This window comes from Protopterus annectens, chromosome 16.part0 (genome assembly GCF_019279795.1).
Source record: "Protopterus annectens isolate FY-2018-M chromosome 16.part0, PAN1.0, whole genome shotgun sequence".
Taxonomy (NCBI): Eukaryota; Metazoa; Chordata; order Ceratodontiformes; family Protopteridae; genus Protopterus; species Protopterus annectens.
Window position 1 is genome coordinate 822,044,509 of NC_056750.1, and position 20,208 is coordinate 822,064,716.

Consider the following 20,208-nt stretch of genomic DNA (forward strand, 5'->3'; position numbering starts at 1 on the left):
ACTGGTTACTGCTTGCATACATTGTTGAAGAAAAAGGGTAAAAGACTAGAGATAGATAGGCTCAGATTATTCATATCCCATGAAGATCAAAGCATTTCCTGTGAAGACAAGTCAATAGTCACGAACACAAATGGCAAAACAGTAACACTAAAAAATGTATACAAGTAGGTGAACAAAAAGAAATAATCCACCACCAGCCAACCACAAATACGTTTCAATCAAGAACACTGCTACAAAGATAATTACAAAGTTGTTTGACACTAAAGTTGATTTAAATGAAGTTACTGATCTAGAATATTCGTTGCTGTAGGTTCTGGGATCATCAACTGACTCACCATTCCACTGCCTCCCATTGCCATCTGCTGACTGACGGTATGTAAAAGAATTGACAGCTACATGGAGGAAGGCAATACAGTTTGTCAGCTTCTGAGCCTTTTGTGTTTGTTGATTGCTTGCATCTATACATATGTGTATGTGTGTGTGTGTGTGTGTGTGTGTGTGTGTGTGTGTGTGTGTGTGTGTGTGTGTGTGTGTGTGTGTGTGTGTGTGTGTGTGTGTGGTGAGGGAGTATTGGTGGTATCCAACTATCTTTTTCTTGAGTTTAATGCTCATTACTTTTTATAATGTTTTTAGTCTTACACTCTACTACTCTGCATCAGATTTTCAAATAATTATGCATTCTGCAAATACATTGCAAAGTAACCTGTAACTGATTCACAAATGGTGTATTCTTTCCAGAGCTAATGTGATTAAAACCCAGAATGCCAAGATTATGGATTTGGAGCATGTGACTGGGCATCTGCAGAGCAAGCTGGGAATTAAGCAGCAGGACTATGAGAAGATCCTCTCCAAGGCAGAAGAATACAGGTAGCATATGATTCTATTAATAGTCTACGAGTAATTTTGGGTTTGAGAATTAAAGAATAGATAGCAGTAAGAAATTATTTGTACATACTCACCAAACTGGATACAGAGTTTATATACAAGTAGCATACTGAAAATATTTTATGTCAGTGTGAATTTAACTGGGGAGAACAACTAATGCAAATGGCACCACATTTTGTCATCAGGAAAGCAGAATTACTGAAAATGTTAGTAATGTAAGTTCACGCAGCAGGTTTGTTTCACCAGAAACTGCTAGAAATAAGAAAATTATTGAGCATTGGGAGAATTGGGGGGAGGTGAAGAAAATCTCTGCCTATAGGGGTGCAGTGACTCATCTAGCCACAACAATGAACAATAACAGTGCTTGACCAGCTACTTATTTAATGGCTACCAAGGTAGATGGGCTAATCTCAGTGAATGAAGAAGTGTTAGCTGTCTCGGAGTGTAGCCCACTGGCAGAGAAATTAACAATAGGCTTGCTTTGCAAAAATGCATGCATTAGCTAATCAATGGCTGTATCAACATAATTAGTACAGTTTACACCTTACAAAATATCAGGTAAATGCAAGGCAAAAGTGATCAGGAAACACATCAGCCTTTTCAATTTAAAATCCATATTATAATTTGCTCCCTGAGGAGACTGACTAAACTTTCATCCCCTTCCATAGATTAACCTTTACTCTACTTTACCAGTTGTAAGTCATATGTATAATCTTGGACTTCATAACTGGTAGACATTACTGTCCCAGGAGACGGTAATGACAGAAAGAGGCCTTTATCTGTGCAGCTAATTTCCTACCGCATGCGCAGTAACACTGGGTGTTACTTCTCATTGCACATGCCTGGATGTGTACGCAGCCGCACAGCATGTTGATTGCACTTTCACTCTGCCACTACTAGGAGCTGAATGTTTAGCCCGTAGTGACTAGAGTCCATGGGAGAACAAATCTTTAGTCTACATCATCTCATCTTCATGAATGGCTCTTCTAGTGCCAGAAGTGCTACTTGAACCTGTGTTAATTCACATCATAATAAAGGCAAAATTCAGTATACCAATGGATGTGGGAAGCAGCAGGGTTTCCATTAAATAAGTTTATAATTTGGTATAAGCCTAGATAATTCAGATACTTCACACAGGGGCTCATTTCTTCCACTCACCGGCTGAGTTTACAAGTAATTTTTAAGCAAAGCAGGAACTTTATTGCTCAGATAAACCAGTGTTCCTTATTTCCTTAACGTCTGTGTGGAAGATGTTCTATAACAGTAGCAGTTAAAGTTGTTGACTGTGCACTTTTGTCGACAAGGTTAACTGAAGATCCTTTTTGCCAAACGTCCACTTTACTGAATGTGCATCTGGATGAATGTCCCTTTTGTCAAAAAAGGTAGGTTGTGTGTGCATGTTTGTGAGCTAGGGACAGAGTTAGGGTTAGGTAAGGACAGGTATGTGGGTTGGAGTATAACTCTGCATGTGTTTGCTTTTTATGGTTAGTGTTATGGTTATGTTAGGTGGTACATTTAGTGCAATGGCTATGTATGTGTGACTTTTTATGGTTAGTGTTATGGTTATGTTAGGTGGTACATTTAGTGCAATGGCTATGTATGTGTGACTTTTTATGGTTAGTGTTATGGTTATGTTAGGTGGTACATTTAGTGCAATGGCTATGTATGTGTGACTTTTATGGTTAGTGTTATGGTTATGTTAGGTGGTACATTTAGTGCAATGGCTATGTATGTGTGACTTTTTATGGTTAGTGTTATGGTTATGTTAGGTGGTACATTTAGTGCAATGGCTATGTATGTGTGACTTTTTATGGTTAGTGTTATGGTTATGTTAGGTGGTACATTTAGTGCAATGGCTATATATGCGTGACTTTTTATGGGTTAGTGTTATGGTTATGTTAGGTGATACATTTAGTGCAATGGCTATATATGTGTGACTTTTTATGGTTAGTGTTATGGTTATGTTAGGTGATACATTTAGTGCAATGGCTATATATGTGTGACTTTTTATGGTTAGTGTTATGGTTATGTTAGGTGATACATTTAGTGCAATGGCTATATATGTGTGACTTTTTATGGTTAGTGTTATGGTTATGTTAGGTGATACATTTAGTGCAATGGCTATATATGTGTGACTTTTTATGGTTAGTGTTATGGTTATGTTAGGTGATACATTTAGTGCAATGGCTATATATGTGTGACTTTATATGGTTAGTGTTATGGTTATGTTAGGTGATACATTTAGTGCAATGGCTACGTATGTGTGACGTTTTATGGTTAGTGTTATGGTTATGTTAGGTGGTACATTTAGTGCAATGGCTATGTATGTGTGACTTTTTATGGTTAGTGTTATGGTTATGTTAGGTGGTACATTTAGTGCAATGGCTATGTATGTGTGACTTTTTATGGTTAGTGTTATGGTTATGTTAGGTGGTACATTTAGTGCAATGGCTATGTATGTGTGACTTTTATGGTTAGTGTTATGGTTATGTTAGGTGGTACATTTAGTGCAATGGCTATGTATGTGTGACTTTTTATGGTTAGTGTTATGGTTATGTTAGGTGGTACATTTAGTGCAATGGCTATATATGTGTGACTTTTTATGGTTAGTGTTATGGTTATGTTAGGTGATACATTTAGTGCAATGGCTATATATGTGTGACTTTTTATGGTTAGTGTTATGGTTATGTTAGGTGATACATTTAGTGCAGTGGCTATATATGTGTGACTTTTTATGGTTAGTGTTATGGTTATGTTAGGTGATACATTTAGTGCAATGGCTATGTATGTATGAAGGTGTGAGCTCTGTGTCAGAGTCTCTTCATTAGTGGTACCATTACTGACATTTTTTAAGGAAATGTGCAGGGTTGTGTTTGGGGCAGGGCTAGGGTTAGGGTTGGGTTTTGCAAACCTAACCTCACCCTTGTTCCAACCCCAATCCTGCACAATTCCTTAAGAAAGAAACACCCTTAATCTTTCTCTGACTGTATTCCTATTCAGATGCTCACCTAGGGGTAGGCCAGGGTTTTATTTTTGTTATAGTTAAATTGATTGGAAAAGGAGTACTTTTATTCGTTTTTGATCAGTGAATGTCTGACATAGTGAGTGTTTGGGGAGTATTGTGCTCAGCATGCAGTGATCAATGAAGGGGGTCTCAGTCTTGGTGCAGCCCAGCCCTTCTACCTGTATTTTCTGCAACTTGGCTATATGTGAATGAAGGCCCATCACCAGTGTATATTTTTTAACTTTAAGATTTCAAGAGGCAACAAGGGTACATACATACATACATACATACATATACACACACACACACACACACACACACATACATACACACACACATACATACATACAAATATTTTAAGCACGGGCATTAATGCCCTTCTAGCTTGCCAATATACCAAAACACTTGTTACCATAATAAGTGTCCAGACTGTTCCTAAAAATATCTAAACTAGTGCTTACTTTAATGTAATTTGGTAGTCTGTTCCATGCATCAGTTACTCTGTCATAGAACCAGTTAGTGCACTTCTCATTCCTATAGAACCTTCTACATAGGTTGTCTGATGATTCTCTAGTACTTTAATGTAATTTGGTAGTCTGTTCCATGAATCAGCTACTCTGTCAGAACCAGTTAGTGCACTTCTCATTCCTATAGAACCTTCTACATAGGATGTCTGATGATTCCCTAGTACTTTAATGTAATTTGGTAGTCTGTTCCATGCATCAGTTACTCTGTCAGAGAACCAGTTAGTGCACTTCTCATTCCTATAGAACCTTCTACATAGGTTGTCTGATGATTCTCTAGTACTTTAATGTAATTTGGTGTCTGTTCCACGCATCAGTTACTCTGTCAGAGAACCAGTTAGTGCACTTCTCATTCCTATAGAACCTTCTACATAGGTTGTCTGATGATTCTCTAGTACTTTAATGTAATTTGGTAGTCTGTTCCATGCATCAGTTACTCTGTCACAGAACCAGTTAGTGCACTTCTCATTCCTATAGAACCTTCTACACAGGTTGTCTGATGATTCTCTAGTACTTTAATGTAATTTGGTAGTCTGTTCCATGCATCACCTACTCTGTCACAGAACCAGTTAGTGCACTTCTCATTCCTATAGAACCTTCTACATAGGTTGTCTGATGATTCTCTAGTACTTTAATGTAATTTGGTATTCTGTTCCATGCATCAGTTACTCTGTCAGAGAACCAGTTAGTGCACTTCTCATTCCTATAGAACCTTCTACATAGGTTGTCTGATGATTCTCTAGTACTTTAATGTAACTTGGTAGTCTGTTCCATGCATCAGTTACTCTGTCACAGAACCAGTTAGTGCACTTCTCATTCCTATAGAACCTTCTACACAGGTTGTCTGATGATTCTCTAGTACTTTAATGTAATTTGGTAGTCTGTTCCATGCATCAGTTACTCTGTCACAGAACCAGTTAGTGCACTTCTCATTCCTATAGAACCTTCTACATAGGTTGTCTGATGATTCTCTAGTACTTTAATGTAATTTGGAAGTCTGTTCCAAGCATCAGCTACTCTGTCAGAGAACCAATTAGTGCACTTCTCATTCCTACAGAACCTTCTACATAGGTTGTCTGATGATTCTCTAGTACTTTAATGTAATTTGGTAGTCTGTTCCATGCATCAGTTACTCTGTCAGAGAACCAGTTAGTGCACTTCTCATTCCTATAGAAACTTCTACATAGGTCGTCTGATGATTCTCTAGTACTTTAATGTAATTTGGTAGTCTGTTCCATGCATCAGTTACTCTGTCACAGAACCAGTTAGTGCACTTCTCATTCCTATAGAACCTTCTACATAGGTTGTCTGATGATTCTCTAGTACTTTAATGTAATTTGGTGTCTGTTCCATGCATCAGTTACTCTGTCACAGAACCAGTTAGTGCACTTCTCATTCCTATAGAACCTTCTACATAGGTTGTCTGATGATTCTCTAGTACTTTAATGTAATTTGGTGTCTGTTCCATGCATCAGTTACTCTGTCAGAGAATCAGTTAGTGCACTTCTCATTCCTATAGAACCTTCTACATAGGTTGTCTGATGATTCTCTAGTACTTTAATGTAATTTGGTGTCTGTTCCATGCATCAGTTACTCTGTCACAGAACCAGTTAGTGCACTTCTCATTCCTATAGAACCTTCTACATAGGTTGTCTGATGATTCTCTAGTACTTTAATGTAATTTGGTGTCTGTTCCATGCATCAGTTACTCTGTCAGAGAACCAGTTAGTGCACTTCTCATTCCTATAGATCCTTCTACATAGGTTGTCTGATGATTCTCTAGTACTTTAATGTAATTTGGTAGTCTGTTCCATGCATCAGTTACTCTGTCAGAGAACCAATTAGTGCACTTCTCATTCCTATAGAACCTTCTACATAGGTTGTCTGATGATTCTCTAGTACTTTAATGTAATTTGGTAGTCTGTTCCATGAATCAGTTACTCTGTCAGAGAACCAGTTAGTGCACTTCTCATTCCTATAGAACCTTCTACATAGGTTGTCTGATGATTCTCTAGTACTTTAATGTAATTTGGTAGTCTGTTCCATGCATCAGTTACTCTGTCAGAGAACCAGTTAGTGCACTTCTCATTCCTATAGATCCTTCTACATAGGTTGTCTGATGATTCTCTAGTACTATAATGTAATTTGGTGTCTGTTCCATGCATCAGTTACTCTGTCAGAGAACCAGTTAGTACACTTCTCATTCCTATAGAACCTTCTACATAGGTTGTCTGATGATTCTCTAGTACTTTAATGTAATTTGGTGTCTGTTCCATGCATCAGTTACTCTGTCACAGAACCAGTTAGTGCACTTCTCATTCCTATAGAACCTTCTACATAGGTTGTCTGATGATTCTCTAGTACTTTAATGTAATTTGGTAGTCTGTTCCATGCATCAGTTACTCTGTCACAGAACCAGTTAGTGCACTTCTCATTCCTATAGAACCTTCTACATAGGTTGTCTGATGATTCTCTAGTACTATAATGTAATTTGGTGTCTGTTCCATGCATCAGTTACTCTGTCACAGAACCAGTTAGTACACTTCTCATTCCTATAGAACCTTCTACATAGGTTGTCTGATGATTCTCTAGTACTTTAATGTAATTTGGTGTCTGTTCCATGCATCAGTTACTCTGTCACAGAACCAGTTAGTGCACTTCTCATTCCTATAGAACCTTCTACATAGGTTGTCTGATGATTCTCTAGTACTTTAATGTAATTTGGTATTCTGTTCCATGCATCAGTTACTCTGTCACAGAACCAGTTAGTGCACTTCTCATTCCTATAGAACCTTCTACATAGGTTGTCTGATGATTCTCTAGTACTTTAATGTAATTTGGTGTCTGTTCCATGCATCAGTTACTCTGTCACAGAACCAGTTAGTGCACTTCTCATTCCTATAGAACCTTCTACATAGGTTGTCTGATGATTCTCTAGTACTTTAATGTAATTTGGTAGTCTGTTCCATGCATCAGTTACTCTGTCACAGAACCAGTTAGTGCACTTCTCATTCCTATAGAACCTTCTACATAGGTTGTCTGATGATTCTCTAGTACTTTAATGTAATTTGGTAGTCTGTTCCATGCATCAGTTACTCTGTCAGAGAACCAGTTAGTGCACTTCTCATTCCTATAGAACCTTCTACATAGGTTGTCTGATGATTCTCTAGTACTTTAATGTAATTTGGTAGTCTGTTCCATGCATCAGTTACTCTGTCAGAGAACCAGTTAGTGCACTTCTCATTCCTATAGAACCTTCTACATAGGTTGTCTGATGATTCTCTAGTACTTTAATGTAATTTGGTAGTCTGTTCCATGCATCAGTTACTCTGTCACAGAACCAGTTAGTGCACTTCTCATTCCTATAGAACCTTCTACATAGGTTGTCTGATGATTCTCTAGTACTTTAATGTAATTTGGTGTCTGTTCCATGCATCAGTTACTCTGTCACAGAACCAGTTAGTGCACTTCTCATTCCTATAGAACCTTCTACATAGGTTGTCTGATGATTCTCTAGTACTTTAATGTAATTTGGTGTCTGTTCCATGCATCAGTTACTCTGTCACAGAACCAGTTAGTGCACTTCTCATTCCTATAGAACCTTCTACATAGGTTGTCTGATGATTCTCTAGTACTTTAATGTAATTTGGTGTCTGTTCCATGCATCAGTTACTCTGTCAGAGAACCAGTTAGTGCACTTCTCATTCCTATAGAACCTTCTACATAGGTTGTCTGATGATTCTCTAGTACTTTAATGTAATTTGGTGTCTGTTCCATGCATCAGTTACTCTGTCAGAGAACCAGTTAGTGCACTTCTCATTCCTATAGAACCTTCTACATAGGTTGTCTGATGATTCTCTAGTACTTTAATGTAATTTGGTAGTCTGTTCCATGCATCAGTTACTCTGTCAGAGAACCAGTTAGTGCACTTCTCATTCCTATAGAACCTTCTACATAGGTTGTCTGATGATTCTCTAGTACTTTAATGTAATTTGGTAGTCTGTTCCATGCATCAGTTACTCTGTCAGAGAACCAGTTAGTGCACTTCTCATTCCTATAGAACCTTCTACATAGGTTGTCTGATGATTCTCTAGTACTTTAATGTAATTTGGTGTCTGTTCCATGCATCAGTTACTCTGTCAGAGAACCAGTTAGTGCACTTCTCATTCCTATAGAACCTTCTACATAGGTTGTCTGATGATTCTCTAGTACTTTAATGTAATTTGGTGTCTGTTCCATGCATCAGTTACTCTGTCAGAGAACCAGTTAGTGCACTTCTCATTCCTATAGAACCTTCTACATAGGTTGTCTGATGATTCTCTAGTACTTTAATGTAATTTGGTGTCTGTTCCATGCATCAGTTACTCTGTCACAGAACCAGTTAGTGCACTTCTCATTCCTATAGAACCTTCTACATAGGTTGTCTGATGATTCTCTAGTACTTTAATGTAATTTGGTAGTCTGTTCCATGCATCAGTTACTCTGTCACAGAACCAGTTAGTGCACTTCTCATTCCTATAGAACCTTCTACATAGGTTGTCTGATGATTCTCTAGTACTTTAATGTAATTTGGTGTCTGTTCCATGCATCAGTTACTCTGTCAGAGAACCAGTTAGTGCACTTCTCATTCCTATAGAACCTTCTACATAGGTTGTCTGATGATTCTCTAGTACTTTAATGTAATTTGGTGTCTGTTCCATGCATCAGTTACTCTGTCACAGAACCAGTTAGTGCACTTCTCATTCCTATAGAACCTTCTACATAGGTTGTCTGATGATTCTCTAGTACTTTAATGTAATTTGGTGTCTGTTCCATGCATCAGTTACTCTGTCACAGAACCAGTTAGTGCACTTCTCATTCCTATAGAACCTTCTACATAGGTTGTCTGATGATTCTCTAGTACTTTAATGTAATTTGGTGTCTGTTCCATGCATCAGTTACTCTGTCACAGAACCAGTTAGTGCACTTCTCATTCCTATAGAACCTTCTACATAGGTTGTCTGATGATTCTCTAGTACTTTAATGTAATTTGGTGTCTGTTCCATGCATCAGTTACTCTGTCACAGAACCAGTTAGTGCACTTCTCATTCCTATAGAACCTTCTACATAGGTTGTCTGATGATTCTCTAGTACTTTAATGTAATTTGGTGTCTGTTCCATGCATCAGTTACTCTGTCATAGAACCAGTTAGTGCACTTCTCATTCCTATAGAACCTTCTACATAGGTTGTCTGATGATTCTCTAGTACTTTAATGTAATTTGGTGTCTGTTCCATGCATCAGTTACTCTGTCACAGAACCAGTTAGTGCACTTCTCATTCCTATAGAACCTTCTACATAGGTTGTCTGATGATTCTCTAGTACTTTAATGTAATTTGGTGTCTGTTCCATGCATCAGTTACTCTGTCACAGAACCAGTTAGTGCACTTCTCATTCCTATAGAACCTTCTACATAGGTTGTCTGATGATTCTCTAGTACTTTAATGTAATTTGGTGTCTGTTCCATGCATCAGTTACTCTGTCAGAGAACCAGTTAGTGCACTTCTCATTCCTATAGAACCTTCTACATAGGTTGTCTGATGATTCTCTAGTACTTTAATGTAATTTGGTGTCTGTTCCATGCATCAGTTACTCTGTCAGAGAACCAGTTAGTGCACTTCTCATTCCTATAGAACCTTCTACATAGGTTATCTGATGATTCTCTAGTACTTTAATGTAATTTGGTAGTCTGTTCCATGCATCAGTTACTCTGTCAGAGAACCAGTTAGTGCACTTCTCATTCCTATAGAACCTTCTACATAGGTTGTCTGATGATTCTCTAGTACTTTAATGTAATTTGGTGTCTGTTCCATGCATCAGTTACTCTGTCACAGAACCAGTTAGTGCACTTCTCATTCCTATAGAACCTTCTACATAGGTTGTCTGATGATTCTCTAGTACTTTAATGTAATTTGGTGTCTGTTCCATGCATCAGTTACTCTGTCACAGAACCAGTTAGTGCACTTCTCATTCCTATAGAACCTTCTACATAGGTTGTCTGATGATTCTCTAGTACTTTAATGTAATTTGGTGTCTGTTCCATGCATCAGTTACTCTGTCAGAGAACCAGTTAGTGCACTTCTCATTCCTATAGAACCTTCTACATAGGTTGTCTGATGATTCTCTAGTACTTTAATGTAATTTGGTAGTCTGTTCCATGCATCAGTTACTCTGTCAGAGAACCAGTTAGTGCACTTCTCATTCCTATAGAACCTTCTACATAGGTTATCTGATGATTCTCTAGTACTTTAATGTAATTTGGTGTCTGTTCCATGCATCAGTTACTCTGTCACAGAACCAGTTAGTGCACTTCTCATTCCTATAGAACCTTCTACATAGGTTGTCTGATGATTCTCTAGTACTTTAATGTAATTTGGTGTCTGTTCCATGCATCAGTTACTCTGTCACAGAACCAGTTAGTGCACTTCTCATTCCTATAGAACCTTCTACATAGGTTGTCTGATGATTCTCTAGTACTTTAATGTAATTTGGTGTCTGTTCCATGCATCAGTTACTCTGTCAGAGAACCAGTTAGTGCACTTCTCATTCCTATAGAACCTTCTACATAGGTTGTCTGATGATTCTCTAGTACTTTAATGTAATTTGGTAGTCTGTTCCATGCATCAGTTACTCTGTCACAGAACCAGTTAGTGCACTTCTCATTCCTATAGAACCTTCTACATAGGTTGTCTGATGATTCTCTAGTACTTTAATGTAATTTGGTAGTCTGTTCCATGCATCAGTTACTCTGTCAGAGAACCAGTTAGTGCACTTCTCATTCCTATAGAACCTTCTACATAGGTTGTCTGATGATTCTCTAGTACTTTAATGTAATTTGGTGTCTGTTCCATGCATCAGTTACTCTGTCAGAGAACCAGTTAGTGCACTTCTCATTCCTATAGAACCTTCTACATAGGTTGTCTGATGATTCTCTAGTACTTTAATGTAATTTGGTAATCTGTTCCATGCATCAGTTACTCTGTCAGAGAACCAGTTAGTGCACTTCTCATTCCTATAGAACCTTCTACATAGGTTGTCTGATGATTCTCTAGTACTTTAATGTAATTTGGTAGTCTGTTCCATGCATCAGTTACTCTGTCATAGAACCAGTTAGTGCACTTCTCATTCCTATAGAACCTTCTACATAGGTTGTCTGATGATTCTCTAGTACTTTAATGTAATTTGGTAGTCTGTTCCATGCATCAGTTACTCTGTCATAGAACCAGTTAGTGCACTTCTCATTCCTATAGAACCTTCTACATAGGTTGTCTGATGATTCTCTAGTACTTTAATGTAATTTGGTGTCTGTTCCATGCATCAGTTACTCTGTCAGAGAACCAGTTAGTGCACTTCTCATTCCTATAGAACCTTCTACATGGGTTGTCTGATGATTCTCTAGTACTTTAATGTAATTTGGTAGTCTGTTCCATGCATCAGTTACTCTGTCACAGAACCAGTTAGTGCACTTCTCATTCCTATAGAACCTTCTACATAGGTTGTCTGATGATTCTCTAGTACTTTAATGTAATTTGGTAGTCTGTTCCATGCATCAGTTACTCTGTCACAGAACCAGTTAGTGCACTTCTCATTCCTATAGAACCTTCTACATAGGTTGTCTGATGATTCTCTAGTACTTTAATGTAATTTGGTAGTCTGTTCCATGCATCAGTTACTCTGTCACAGAACCAGTTAGTACACTTCTCATTCCTATAGAACCTTCTACATAGGTTGTCTGATGATTCTCTAGTACTTTAATGTAATTTGGTGTCTGTTACATGCATCAGTTACTCTGTCACAGAACCAGTTAGTGCACTTCTCATTCCTATAGAACCTTCTACATAGGTTGTCTGATGATTCTCTAGTACTTTAATGTAATTTGGTGTCTGTTCCATGCATCAGTTACTCTGTCACAGAACCAGTTAGTGCACTTCTCATTCCTATAGAACCTTCTACATAGGTTGTCTGATGATTCTCTAGTATTTTAATGTAATTTGGTAGTCTGTTCCATGCATCAGTTACTCTGTCACAGAACCAGTTAGTGCACTTCTCATTCCTATAGAACCTTCTACATAGGTTGTCTGATGATTCTCTAGTACTTTAATGTAATTTGGTGACTGTTCCATGCATCAGTTACTCTGTCAGAGAACCAGTTAGTGCACTTCTCATTCCTATAGAACCTTCTACATAGGTTATCTGATGATTCTCTAGTACTTTAATGTAATTTGGGGTCTGTTCCATGCATCAGCTACTCTGTCACAGAACCAGTTAGTGCACTTCTCATTCCTATAGAACCTTCTACATAGGTTGTCTGATGATTCTCTAGTACTTTAATGTAATTTGGTAGTCTGTTCCATGCATCAGTTACTCTGTCAGAGAACCAGTTAGTGCACTTCTCATTCCTATAGAACCTTCTACATAGGTTATCTGATGATTCTCTAGTACTTTAATGTAATTTGGTAGTCTGTTCCAAGCATCAGCTACTCTGTCACAGAACCAGTTAGTGCACTTCTCATTCCTATAGAACCTTCTACATAGGTTGTCTGATGATTCTCTAGTACTTTAATGTAATTTGGTAGTCTGTTCCAAGCATCAGCTACTCTGTCAGAGAACCAATTAGTGCACTTTTCATTCCTATAGAACCTTCTACAGAGGTTGTCTGATGACTCTAGTACTTTTTAATAATCCCAAACATTCCCAGAGGTAGTTGTCCCTAAATGCCCTACATACCTGAATAAAATCTTCTCTTAGATATCTGTAAGTGACACTGTACACGTTCAGATATTTTAGTCTTTCATAATAACTTAAATTTTCATATCCATGGATGTCCTTTGTATATTTCCACTGTACTCTTTCCAGTTTATTCATGCTTGTTTTCTTATAGGGTTTCCATATTGTTATTCCATACTCAAATTTGGGTCTAATGTAACTACCAGACAATGTCTTCATCATTATTGATTTCCTAGACTTTATAAATCTTTTTATACAGCATACAGTTCTATAACTATCATTAACTAAGTAGTTGATATGATCAGAAAAACTCATAGCTGAATCTACCCATATATCCAGGTCCTTAAATGAGTCTACAGTTCCAATCACTGTGTGCTGTATTAAATGTTTACCTTTCAGTTTATGTCTCCCAAGTCTCACATGCTTAGTTTTGCTGTATTTATCAGCATATTATTCTCCTGTGCCCAAATGTTCAATTTAGTCAAGTTATTTTGTAGGCATGCCTTATCTGTAACACATAAACAGTTTACCCCATATCAGATCATCTGCATATAGACTGTAAAAGACCTCAGATGATGCATTCTTGATAAGATGGATAGCTGCAGATGAAAAGTTAGTTCTGAAACATACAATCTAAACAAGTAAAAGACATAGGACAGAGCCAGGCAAAAAACATTCTACATCTTAGGTTCCTAGATTTCAGCTTAGGTTTTATAGGAACCAAATCATTGAGTCCATGCCTGCTATCACCTCTCAGTCTAATGATCCACTCAGACTTAAGCTGCTCAGTACTATACCTGATGTCACCTCCTCTTAATGTCTCATACCCCCTCCCTATAACCTGCTCAGTACTATTCCTGATGTCACCTCCTCTTAATGTCTCATACCCCCTCCCTATAACCTGCTCAGTACTATTCCTGATGTCACCTCCTCTTAATGTCTCATGCACCCTCCCTATAACCTGCTCAGTACTATTCCTGATGTCACCTCTTAATGTCCCATGTACCCTCCCTATAACCTGCTCAGTACTATTCCTGATGTCACCTCTTAATGTCCCATGTACCCTCCCTATAACCTGCTCAGTACTATTCCTGATGTCACCTCCTCTTAATGTCTCGTGCACTCTCCCTATAACCTGTTCAGTACTATTCCTGATGTCACCTCCTCTTAATGTCTCATACCCCCTCCCTTTAACCTGCTCAGTACTATTCCTGATGTCACCTCTTAATGTCCCATGTACCCTCCCTATAACCTGTTCAGTACTATTCCTGATGTCACCTCCTCTTAATGTCTCGTGCACCCTCCCTATAACCTGCTCAGTACTATTCCTGATGTCACCTCCTCTTAATGTCTCATACCCCCTCCCTATAACCTGCTCAGTACTATTCCTGATGTCACCTCCTCTTAATGTCTCATACCCCCTCCCTATAACCTGCTCAGTACTATTCCTGATGTCACCTCCTCTTAATGTCTCATGCACCCTCCCTATAACCTGCTCAGTACTATTCCTGGTGTCACCACCTCTTAATGTCTCATGCACACTCCCTTTAACCTGCTCAGTACTATTCCTGATGTCACCTCTTAATGTCCCATGTACCCTCCCTATAACCTGCTCAGTACTATTCCTGATGTCACCTCCTCTTAATGTCTCATACCCCCTCCCTATAACCTGCTCAGTACTATTCCTGATGTCACCTCCTCTTAATGTCTCGTGCACCCTCCCTATAACCTGCTCAGTACTATTCCTGATGTCACCTCCTCTTAATGTCTCGTGCACCCTCCCTTTAACCTGCTCAGTACTATTCCTGATGTCACCTCCTCTTAATGTCTCATACACCCTCCCTTTAACCTGCTCAGTATTATTCCTGGTGTCAGCTCCTCTTAAGGTCTCATGCACCCTCCCTATAACCTGCTCAGTACTATTCCTGATGTCACCTCATCTTAATGTCTCATGCACTCTCCCATTAACCTGCTCAGTACTATTCCTGATGTCACCTCTTAATGTCTCATGTACCCTCCCTATAACCTGCTCAGTACTATTCCTGATGTCACCTCCTCTGAATGTCTCGTGCACTCTCCCTATAACCTGTTCAGTACTATTCCTGATGTCACCTCCTCTTAATGTCTCATACCCCCTCCCTTTAACCTGCTCAGTACTATTCCTGATGTCACCCCTTAATGTCCCATGTACCCTCCCTATAACCTGTTCAGTACTATTCCTGATGTCACCTCCTCTTAATGTCTCGTGCACCCTCCCTATAACCTGCTCAGTACTATTCCTGATGTCACCTCCTCTTAATGTCTCATACCCCCTCCCTATAACCTGCTCAGTACTATTCCTGATGTCACCTCCTCTTAATGTCTCATACCCCCTCCCTATAACCTGCTCAGTACTATTCCTGATGACACCTCCTCTTAATGTCTCATGCACCCTCCCTATAACCTGCTCAGTACTATTCCTGGTGTCACCACCTCTTAATGTCTCATGCACACTCCCTTTAACCTGCTCAGTACTATTCCTGATGTCACCCCTTAATGTCCCATGTACCCTCCCTATAACCTGCTCAGTACTATTCCTGATGTCACCTCCTCTGAATGTCTCGTGCACCCTCCTTATAACCTGCTCAGTACTATTCCTGATGTCACCTCCTCTTAATGTCTCATACCCCCTCCCTATAACCTGCTCAGTACTATTCCTGATGTCACCTCCTCTTAATGTCTCGTGCACCCTCCCTATAACCTGCTCAGTACTATTCCTGATGTCACCTCCTCTTAATGTCTCGTGCACCCTCCCTTTAACCTGCTCAGTACTATTCCTGATGTCACCTCCTCTTAATGTCTCATACACCCTCCCTTTAACCTGCTCAGTATTATTCCTGGTGTCAGCTCCTCTTAAGGTCTCGTGCACCCTCCCTATAACCTGCTCAGTACTATTCCTGATGTCACCTCATCTTAATGTCTCATGCACTCTCCCTTTAACCTGCTCAGTACTATTCCTGATGTTACCTCTTAATGTCTCATGTACCCTCCCTATAACCTGCTCAGTACTATTCCTGATGTCACCTCCTTTGAATGTCTCGTGCACCCTCCCTATAATCTGCTCAGTACTATTCCTGGTGTCACCACCTCTTAATGTCTCGTGCATCCTCCCTTTAACCTGCTCAGTAATATTCCTGATGTCACCTCTTAATGTCTCATGTACCCTCCCTATAACCTGCTCAGTACTATTCCTGATGTCACCTCCTCCTAATATCTCATGTCCCTTCCTATAACCTGCTCAGTACTATTCCTGATGTCACCTCCTCTTAATGTCTCATGCACCCTCCCTATAACCTGCTCAGTACTATTCCTGATGCCACCTCCTCTTAATGTCTCGTGCACCCTCCCTATAACCTGCTCAGTACTATTCCTGGTGTCACCACCTCTTAATGTTTCGTGCACCCTCCCTTTAACCTGCTCAGTAAAATTCCTGATGTCACCTCTTAATGTCTCATGCACCCTCCCTATAACCTGCTCAGTACTATTCCTGGTGTCACCACCTCTTAATGTCTCGTGCACCCTCCCTTTAACCTGCTCAGTACTATTCCTGATGTCACCTCCTCTTAATGTCTCGTACACCCTCCCTTTAACCTGCTCAGTACTATTCCTGGAGTCACCTCCTCTTAATGTCTCTTACACCCTCCCTATAACCTGCTCAGTACTATTCCTGATGTCACCTCCTCTTAATGTCTCGTGCACCCTCCCTATAACCTGCTCAGTACTATTCCTGGTGTCACTACCTCTTAATGTCTCGTGCACTCTCCCTTTAACCTGCTCAGTACTATTCCTGATGTCACCTCCTCTTAATGTCTCATACCCCCTCCCTATAACCTGCTCAGTACTATTCCTGATGTCACCTCCTCTTAATGTCTCGTGCACCCTCCCTATAACCTGCTCAGTACTATTCCTGATGTCACCTCCTCTTAATGTCTTGTGCACCCTCCCTTTAACCTGCTCAGTACTATTCCTGATGTCACCTCCTCTTAATGTCTCATACACCCTCCCTTTAACCTGCTCAGTATTATTCCTGGTGTCAGCTCCTCTTAAGGTCTCGTGCACCCTCCCTATAACCTGCTCAGTACTATTCCTAATGTCACCTCATCTTAATGTCTCATGCACTCTCCCTTTAACCTGCTCAGTATTATTCCTGATGTCACCTCTTAATGTCTCATGTACCCTCCCTATAACCTGCTCAGTACTATTCCTGATGTCACCTCCTCTGAATGTCTCGTGCACTCTCCCTATAACCTGTTCAGTACTATTCCTGATGTCACCTCCTCTTAATGTCTCATACCCCCTCCCTTTAACCTGCTCAGTACTATTCTTGATGTCACCTCTTAATGTCCCATGTACCCTCCCTATAACCTGTTCAGTACTATTCCTGATGTCACCTCCTCTTAATGTCTCGTGCACCCTCCCTATAACCTGCTCAGTACTATTCCTGATGTCACCTCCTCTTAATGTCTCATACCCCCTCCCTATAACCCGCTCAGTACTATTCCTGATGTCACCTCCTCTTAATGTCTCATACCCCCTCCCTATAACCTGCTCAATACTATTCCTGATGTCACCTCCTCTTAATGTCTCATGCACCCTCCCTATAACCTGCTCAGTACTATTCCTGGTGTCACCACCTCTTAATGTCTCATGCACACTCCCTTTAACCTGCTCAGTAATATTCCTGATGTCACCTTAATGTCCCATGTACCATCCCTATAACCTGCTCAGTACTATTCCTGATGTCACCTCCTCTGAATGTCTCGTGCACCCTCCTTATAACCTGCTCAGTACTATTCCTGATGTCACCTCCTCTTAATGTCTCGTGCACCCTCCCTTTAACCTGCTCAGTACTATTCCTGATGTCACATCCTCTTAATGTCTCATACACCCTCCCTTTAACCTGCTCAGTATTATTCCTGGTGTCAGCTCCTCTTAAGGTCTCGTGCACCCTCCCTATAACCTGCTCAGTACTATTCCTGATGTCACCTCATCTTAATGTCTCATGCACTCTCCCTTTAACCTGCTCAGTACTATTCCTGATGTCGCCTCTTAATGTCTCATGTACCCTCCCTATAACCTGCTCAGTACTATTCCTGATGTCACCTCCTCTGAATGTCTCGTGCACCCTCCCTATAACCTGCTCAGTACTATTCCTGGTGTCACCACCTCTTAATGTCTCATGCATCCTCCCTTTACCCTGCTCAGTAATATTCCTGATGTCACCTTAATGTCTCATGTACCCTCCCTATAACCTGCTCAATACTATTCCTGATGTCACCTCCTCCTAATGTCTCATGTCCCTTCCTATAACCTGCTCAGTACTATTCCTGATGTCACCTCCTCTTAATGTCTCATGCACCCTCCCTATAACCTGCGCAGTACTATTCCTGATGCCACCTCCTCTTAATGTCTCGTGCACCCTCCCTATAACCTGCTCAGTATTATTCCTGGTGTCACCACCTCTTAATGTTTCGTGCACCCTCCCTTTAACCTGCTCAGTAAAATTCCTGATGTCACCTCTTAATGTCTCATGCACCCTCCCTATAACCTGCTCAGTACTATTCCTGGTGTCACCACCTCTTAATGTCTCGTGCACCCTCCCTTTAACCTGCTCAGTACAATTCCTGATGTCACCTCCTCTTAATGTCTCGTACACCCTCCCTTTAACCTGCTCAGTACTATTCCTGGAGTCACCTCCTCTTAATGTCTCTTACACCCTCCCTATAACCTGCTCAGTACTATTCCTGATGTCACCTCCTCTTAATGTCTCGTGCACCCTCCCTATAACCTGTTCAGTACTATTCCTGGTGTCACTACCTCTTAATGTCTCGTGCACTCTCCCTTTAACCTGCTCAGTACTATTCCTGATGTCACCTCCTCTTAATGTCTCGTACACCCTCCCTTTAACCTGCTCAGTACTATTCCTGGTGTCACCTCCTCTTAATGTCTCTTACACCCTCCCTATAACCTGCTCAGTACTATTCCTGATGTCACCTCCTCTGAATGTCTCGTGCACCCTCCCTATAACCTGCTCAGTATTATTCCTGGTGTCACCACCTCTTAATGTCTCGTGCACCCTCCCTTTAAAACTAAAACCTGATGTCACTTCCTCAATGTCTCGTGCACCCTCCCTTTAACCTGCTCAGTACTATTCCTGATGTCACCTCCTCTTAATGTCTCGTGCACCTTCCCTTTAACCTGCTCAGTACTATTCCTGCTGTTACTTCCTCAATGTCTCGTGCACCCTCCCTATAACCTGCTCAGTACTATTCCTGATGTCACCTCCTCTTAATGTCTCATGCACCCTCGCTTTAACCTGCTCAGTACTATTCCTGATGTCACCTCTTAATGTCTCATTTACCCTCCCTATAACCTGCTCAGTACTATTCCTGATGTCACCTCCTCTGAATGTCTCGTGCACCCTCCTTATAACCTGCTCAGTACTATTCCTGATATCACCTCCTCTTAATGTCTCGTGCACCCTCCCTTTAACCTGCTCAGTACTATTCCTGATGTCACCTCCTCTTAATGTCTCGTGCACCCACCCTTTAACCTGCTCAGTACTATTCCTGGTGTCACCTCCTCTTAATGTCTCTTGCACCCTCCCTGTAACCTGCTCAGTACTATTCCTGATGTCAACTCCTCTGAATGTCTCGTGCACCCTCCCTATAACCTGCTCAGTATTATTCCTGGTGTCACCACCTCTTAATGTCTCGTGCACCCTCCCTTTAAAACTAAAACCTGATGTCACTTCCTCAATGTCTCATGCACCCTCGCTTTAACCTGCTCAGTACTATTCCTGATGTCACCTCTTAATGTCTCATTTACCCTCCCTATAACCTGCTCAGTACTATTCCTGATGTCACCTCCTCTGAATGTCTCGTGCACCCTCCTTATAACCTGCTCAGTACTATTCCTGATGTCACCTCCTCTTAATGTCTCGTGCACCCTCCCTTTAACCTGCTCAGTACTATTCCTGATGTCACCTCCT